This window comes from Salmo salar, chromosome ssa25, assembly GCF_905237065.1.
Source record: "Salmo salar chromosome ssa25, Ssal_v3.1, whole genome shotgun sequence".
NCBI lineage: Eukaryota > Metazoa > Chordata > Actinopteri > Salmoniformes > Salmonidae > Salmo > Salmo salar.
Genome location: NC_059466.1, coordinates 44,894,943 through 44,903,057, shown reverse-complemented (window position 1 = coordinate 44,903,057; position 8,115 = coordinate 44,894,943).

Genomic DNA, 8,115 nt, shown 5'->3' with positions numbered 1-8,115 from the left:
AACCAAAACCCTGGAGTCTAATACAAACCAAAACCCTGGAGTCTAATAACAAACCAAAACCCAGTAGAACTAATAGAAACCAAAACCCAGTAGTCTAATACAAACCAAAACCCAGTAGGCTAATACAAACCAAAACCCAGTAGTCTACAACAAACCAAAACACAATCGTTTAATACAAACCAAAACCCAGTAGTCTACGACAAACCAAAACCCAGTAGTCTAATACAAACCAAAACCCTGGAGTCTAATAACAAACCAAAACCCAGTAGTCTAATAGAAACCAAAACCCAGTAGTCTAATACAAACCAAAACCCAGTAGTCTAATACAAACCAAAACCCTGGAGTCTAATAACAAACCAAAACCCAGTAGTCTAACACAAACCAAAACCCAGTAGTCTAATACAAACCAAAACCCAGTAGTCTAACACAAACCAAAACCCAGTAGTCTAATACAAACCAAAACCCAGTAGTCTAATACAAATCAAAACCCAGTAGTCTAATACAAACCAAAACCCAGTAGTCTAATACAAACCAAAACCCTGGAGTCTAATAACAAACCAAAACCCAGTAGTCTAATAGAAACCAAAACCCAGTAGTCTAATACAAACCAAAACCCAGTAGTCTAATACAAACCAAAACCCAGTAGTCTAATACAAACCAAAACCCAGTAGTCTACAACAAACCAAAATAATGCGCTGCATGGGAATCCTACCAGCTTCACATAGAGGTGAGAAGAACTCACTTCCAAGGCTCCTCAAAATCTGCCTGTTAATTTTTCATGGCCAAGCCTTTTTAGAGAGATGTCAGTTTGATTTAATGTTCGACTGACAGTTATTGGAATTTGGTGTTTACCTCTTGTCACCACAGAAAACTGGGGGCCAATTCATACTTTGGATGCACATAAAACCGCATAAAACATTAAGAAGATCCTGATGCCTTGAAAACCGTTATAAAAGCTTTCCATGTCTCTCTCTCTCAGTGTTTAATTGATTATGTTCTTTTCAACTATGTGTTTAGCAGACCCAAACGTAATCTTAAAATTCATCACTATTTTCTACACTCCATGTTTAGAGTGATTTTCTCTCTAAGAGGGCCGTTTTCAATGTGTTTTTTCCCCCCTCTCAGCCCAATCCACATCGTCACTCACTATCTGACAGTTCTGTTGACAGCTCATGTTTGAGCGATGGATCTGCAGCCTGCTTTAATGTTGTCAAACTGACATTGGTGATGTTGAACGCTTGTTTTTCATCTGATCACATCCGCCATGAGGAAAAAACAACCGAGTTGCATTAAATGTTCAATAACATGTGTTAGCTAGTTTTTGAGAGAATCTTTATTAAAACAGAGCTTGCTGTGAAGAAAGTGTCTCCTGTGGTTCAAAGGCTTTGGAGGGGGAGAATAGAGGATTGATGTTTGCGCTGCAAACCCTGAGCGTAACTGGCCCTGGGTCTAATCAGAGACCAACAGCCCCACCCCCCCCCACTTCCACACAGCCATAGGATTTTCTCTCACTATTCAGCTCTGATAGATGAGCCTCTGTTTGTATTTCAGCCATGTACTTTCTTAAATCTGAAAAGCCAATTCATCTGAGGCAAACGCAAGAGGAGGAAAAAACGTATGGACCCCCCCCCCCATTTCGCTAAAGTTCATGTGTCGCTCACAAGCTCTCCAAGCACTTTGTCTCACGCCCATTAATTGTCTTAGCACTCAGCCCTGTTTCACATGCACTGACTATTACTAGAGACCCCAAACCAAAACACTTGTTCTCCTGTATGTTCTCCATGGCCATAACCCAGCTAGCACAGTGGATCTGGTCCAATTCCGGCTGAGAGTATGGACACTCGGCAGACAGTCAGACTCGGCATGTGACCCAAGTCTGGGCCGCCTTCAGCAGTATTACTTATGTCTAGGATGCAGGGATTGAGCTCGGGCCGATTCCGATGAGTGTTATCTGGCCCAAACGTATTACTCGGGTCTCGGGACGATTGGGGCTACTGTCTGGCAGATGATTTGTAATGGCCGTCGAAGGGAGTAGACCAAGGCACAGCGGGTTGAGTGCTCATAATTAACTTTATTTAGAACACTAAACAAAACAAGAAAAACACGACAGCCAAACAGTACTGTCAGGTACACGAAACACTGAACAGAAAATAACCACCCACAAACACAATGAGAATAAACCCCTACTTAAATATAGTCTCTAATCAGAGGCAACGAGATACAGCTGCCTCCAATTAGAGACCAATCCCAAACACTTCCAACCTAGACATAGACAACCTAGAATAAACATAGAAATAGACTAACGTAGAACATAACCCAAAAACCCCGAAACACACAAACCAAACACCCCTGCCATGCCCTGACCAAACTACAAAAACAAATAACCCCTTTTACTGGTCAGGACGTGACATGATTACACGGGCTGCTTTATATAATTAACATTTCATTATTTATTTATTTTTCCATATTTTCTCATTGTCTCTGTGATCAAAAAATACAATTACCATTTCAATTAAATTCTTTGAGTGTCTTGATAAAGTAGTATTTTAGTATTTTGATACTTTGTGCAAGTCAAACTGCGATGCCAGTTCGATATCCGTGCCAGCCGTGACCGGGAGACCCAGGAGGCGACGCACAATTGGCCCAGCATCGTCCGAGTTAGGGGGGGGTTTGGCCGGACGGGATGTCCTTGTCCCATGGCGATCTAGCAACTCCTGTGGCGGGCCAGGCGCCTGCACGCTGACACAGTCACCAGGTGTATGGTGTTTCCTCCGACAATTTTTTGGGGGTGGATGGGTATAATTTGCAAGCAGAAAATGTATAATAATAATATTTAAAATTACTAAATTGGGTAATTTTGTATACATTTACATCGAGCCGCTTCTGGTAAGATGCCAGCAAAGTCTGCTGAATTTAGGTAGATGAAAACGGCCCGATGTACTTGGGCCAATTATGGGCAGTTGTTCATTCTGATTCCGGGCCGAGTCCGACACCCGATTCCGGGCCGATTCAATCAGTTCCGGCACTCCCCCTGATGAGGGACACACCTGGGCCGATTCCTCATTGCTAGCTGGGAAGTATGTTCTCCATGGTCACAAGTATGTTCACCATGGCTACAACACAATTTATTTTCTATAACTGGATACAGACCCTTTTTTCAGTTTTAGACATTTACATTTTAGTTATTTATCAAGACGCACTTATCAAGAGTTATTTACAGGAGCAATTAGGGTTAAGTACCTTGCTCAAGGGCACATTAACAGATTTGTCGGCTCGGGGATTCAAACAAGCATCCTTTTGGTTACTGGCCTAACGCTCTTAACCACTAGGCTACCTACCACCCCTAGCAGAGTGAGATATCACACACTGGAAATATACAATTTCTATTGTCTGGTAGATAATCTGGTATATAATCCGGTAAATAATCTGGTAAATAATCTGGTAGATAATCTGGTAGATAATCTGGTAGATAATCTGGTAGATAATCTGGTAAATAATCTGGTAAATAATCTTATATATACTATGCTCTCTAGGGAAAACAGTTTATTCAAACCTTTAACCATTGCTATCTCATTCATAAATGTAGTGAGCAACATGAATAACCCATGTAAACAATCATCTCATTCTCCTGGAGTAGGATATATCAACAGTTATATTAGGACATAACAACAGTTATATTCTCCAGGAGTAGGGCATAACAACATTATATTCTCCTGGAGTAGGATATAACAACAGTTATATTATCCTGGAGTAGGACATAACAACAGTTATATTCTCCTGGAGTAGGACATAACAACAGTTATATTCTCCAGGAGTAGGACATAACAACAGTTATATTCTCCTGGAGTAGGACATAACAACAGTTATATTCTCCTGGAGTAGGACATAACAACAGTTATATTCTCCTGGAGTAGGACATAACAACAGTTATATTCTCCTGGAGTAGGACATAGCAACAGTTATATTCTCCAGGAGTAGGACATAACAACAGTTATATTCTCCTGGAGTAGGACATAACAACAGTTATATTCTCCTGGAGTAGGACATAACAACAGTTATCATCGCCTGGAGTAGGACATAACAACAGTTATATTGTCCAGGAGTAGGACATAACAACAGTTATATTCTCCAGGAGTAGGACATAACAACAGTTATATTCTCCAGGAGTAGGACATAACAACAGTTCTATTCTCCAGGAGTAGGACATAACAACAGTTATATTCTCCTGGAGTAGGCCATAACAACAGTTATATTCTCCAGGACTAGGACATAACAACAGTTATATTCTCCTGGAGTAGGCCATAACAACAGTTATATTCTCCTGGAGTAGGACATAACAACAGTTATATTCTCCAGGAGTAGGACATAACAACAGTTATATTTATAGTTATCTTTATGGTTTAAAGATCCTCAAGTGAACTGAAGATCAGTTTCTCTTCCTTAATACAGTAACTGCAATACAGTAGCACTACCAACCCACTGGGCTAAAACTGGTTGAATCAACGTTGTTTCCACGTCAATTCCACATCAATTAAGTGAAAACGGATTCTGAAAACTGATTGGATTTACAAAAAGTAATCAACTTAAGGGAATTTCATCATTTTTTTTCACCCGACTTTTCAGCTAAATCCAATGACAGAGTGAAATGTAAATCAAAACTAGACGTTGAACTTACATCTGTGCCCAGTGGGAAGCTTTTATTTTTAGAGCAAATTATCTTCCAATTCTGGAGTCTGGTAATGTAAATATCCTCTCTTGTATTTTCATCTCAGTGTGAGACTGTATACTGCCATGTGTTGGGGAAGAAATGGTGTCATGTGTAATTAACCAATTTTGCCAGTGATTGTGAACACCTTGTTGACATCTTCATTCCACATGAGCTGTTACTGAATATTTTTTGGGACAAATTTGCATAATTATACCTCTTCCTGCCTTCTGATGCTACTGCCTCTCATTCAGTGTTGCTTCTAGTGAGAAAAAGGAGGGAAATAGCCACATCTTTAACCCCTGTGGCAAAAAAATTAGGTATTCGTGATGAGAGTGTTTCTCCCATCTGTACCATTTTTAAGGCGCGACGGCTTCACTAAGAGGGAAGTACGCCTAAAAAATAATTGTGGATTATTATTGAAATCACCGGTATGTTGCTTTAGTTCTTATCGATATTTCAGCTAATTCTGGTTCAGAGTATGTGCAGATCAGCTGGCTGTTGTGTTCTGTGACATTTCCAATCTCTCCCTAGCTCAGGCCTCTACACCCACCTGCTTCAAGATGTCCACTATCATCCGCGTGCCCAAGAAAGGGGAACTAACTGAACTGAAAGACTAAAGACAAGTAGCACTCACTTCCGTCATCATGAAGTGCTTTGAGAGGCTAGTCAAAAACCATATCACCTCCTTCCTCATCGACACACTCGACCCTCTCCAATTCGCCTACCGCCTTGACAGATCCATGGAAAACACATTTGCCATTGCACTGCATACTGCCCTTACCCAACTGGCCAAAAAGAATGCATATGTGAGGATGCTGCTCATTCCTTCAATACCATAGTGTCCTATAAGCTCATTACAAAGCTCATAGCCCTGGGTCTGAACTCCTCCCTATGCAACTGGGTCCTGGACTTCCTGACGGGCCGCCCACCACACTGATCATCAACACAGGGGCCCCACAAGGGAGTATCCTCAGTCCCTTCATGTATTCCCTGTATATCCACGACTGCGTGGCCAAACACATTTCCAACTCCATCATCAAGTAGTAGGCCTGTCGACTGTATTCTCCAAAGTAACATTGGAAGTACAAAAACAACAATATTCTCCAAGAAGCCAGACAGCCTAATGAGTGATAACAGACAGTTATAACTGTTCTGTCAGAATGTACTGTCAGGTACAGGAGATGCTTTTCCATTGAGACTTACCCCTCCACCAGGAGATAGTTTTCCATTGAGACTTACCCCTACACCAGGAGATAGTTTTCCATTCAGACTTACCCCTACACCAGGAGATAGTTTTCCATTGAGACTTACCCCTCCACCAGGAGATAGTTTTCCATTGAGACTTACCCCTCCACCAAGAAATAGTTTTCCATTGAGACTTACCCCTCCACCAGTGTGTCGCCAGTGTTTTATGTTCATATACCATCTAGTGTTATTGTGTATTATGTTCATATACCATCTAGTGTTATTGTGTTTTATGTTCATATACCATCTAGTGTTATTGTGTTTTATGTTCATATACCATCTAGTGTTGTTGTGTTTGATGTTCATATACCATCTAGTGTTATTGTGTTTTATGTTCATATACCATCTAGTGTTGTTGTGTTTTATGTTCATATAACATCTAGTGTTGTTGTGTTTTATGTTCATATAACATCTAGTGTTATTGTGTTTTATGTTCATATACCATCTAGTGTTGTTGGGTTTTATGTTCATATACCATCTAGTGTTATTGTGTTTTCCACCAGGGATTTGACACTAAAGACTTGTGGCGAGCAGAATTAATAACCTCTGCATCATGCAAGATAGTTTCTTTGTGAGAAGGTGTTAAAGTTCACAGTTAGCCATTGTTATGTTAATGCGAGTTGAAAGTACCCAGGGCCATGCCATGACTCCAAGTGAGAGCAGGTTCTCCGGAGCCATGGGCCCAGTGAGACACGGGTGGCGGCCCACGTAGACAGAAACAGAAATGTCTGAGCCTTTAGGGTAAAATACTGGGATAAATCCTCAGTGGAAATACGTCATGATCAGAGAGTTCCCTCACACCTCTAACGCTTTGGATTTCCCTCTGTATCGTCGTCTTACTCATCTATAATAATCACTTTGTTTATCTCTGCTGAGGGACACCTCTAACAGACACCTTGAACATTGGAAGATACGTAGCTCTCAGTACAAGCATAAAGAGAAAAAAATACATTCAATATTCAAGCACTTCATTGTCTCCAGGCTCTAGGAGAAGAATCAATAAAACATCATATCTGCTCCGATCTGAATTGATGGTTTCCGATGAGGTTTGAACCCCTTGTGGCGGCACAACCATCTATTCTCGCACAGAACACAAAAAACACCACCAGAGTTTCATTTTGATCTTTGAATTAATCAGTTGAGAGCTCCTTCTGAACAAAAAGTACTGATGTTGCCTTTGGGATCTGCGGTCATACGGGAATTTATGGCAAGTGTTTAAAAGCATGTTTTTGATGAATGCGTTTCAACAGCCATAATAAGCTCATAGAGACTCGAACAAACAATCTAGGGACCTTCTTATATATGTGGAGTACAAAACCCAGCTAATCGCATTGTATTGTTCTACCACATATTCTCATTAGATAAATCTCACCCCATAGAGCAGTGATGGGCACAAAAACGTTGAACTCATCTTGAGGAGCAGCAGCGGCTCGCAGGTCTACGTACCCACATCCATACCCACACATGTTGTCAGAGCAAAACATTTCAGCCATCCTCCTCTTGACAGGGGAGAGACATTTTTGAAGTTTTAGAGTTCATTTCCCACAATTCTATTTTGCCATGGGGCATAGAGCAAATGTTGGAGTTTTATAGCAAGTTTGCTGCAATTCTACACATTTTGCCATGCGGGAGAATTTTTTTTGCCATTTTTAACTTCCCTGGACTAGCGTCCCACCCTAGTCAACAGCCAGTGGAATCGCGTGGCGCGAAATACAAATACCTAAAAAATGCTATAACTTCAATTTCTCAAACATATGACTATTTTACACCATTTTAAAGACTAGACTCTCGTTAATCTAACCACATTGTCCGATTTCAAAAAGGCTTTACAGCGAAAGCAAAACATTAGATTATGTCAGGAGAGTACCCTGCCAAAAATAATCACACAGCCATTTTCAAAGCAAGCATATATGTCACAAAAACCAAAACCACAGCTAAATGCAGCACTAACCTTTGATGATCTTCATCAGATGACACTCCTAGGACATTATGTTATACAATACATGCATGTTTTGTTCAATCAAGTTTATATTTATATCAAAAACCAGCTTTTTACATTAGTATGTGATGTTCAGAACTAGTATACCCACCGCAAACTTCCGGTGAATTTACTAAATTACTCACGATAAACATTCACAAAATACATACATAACAATTATTTT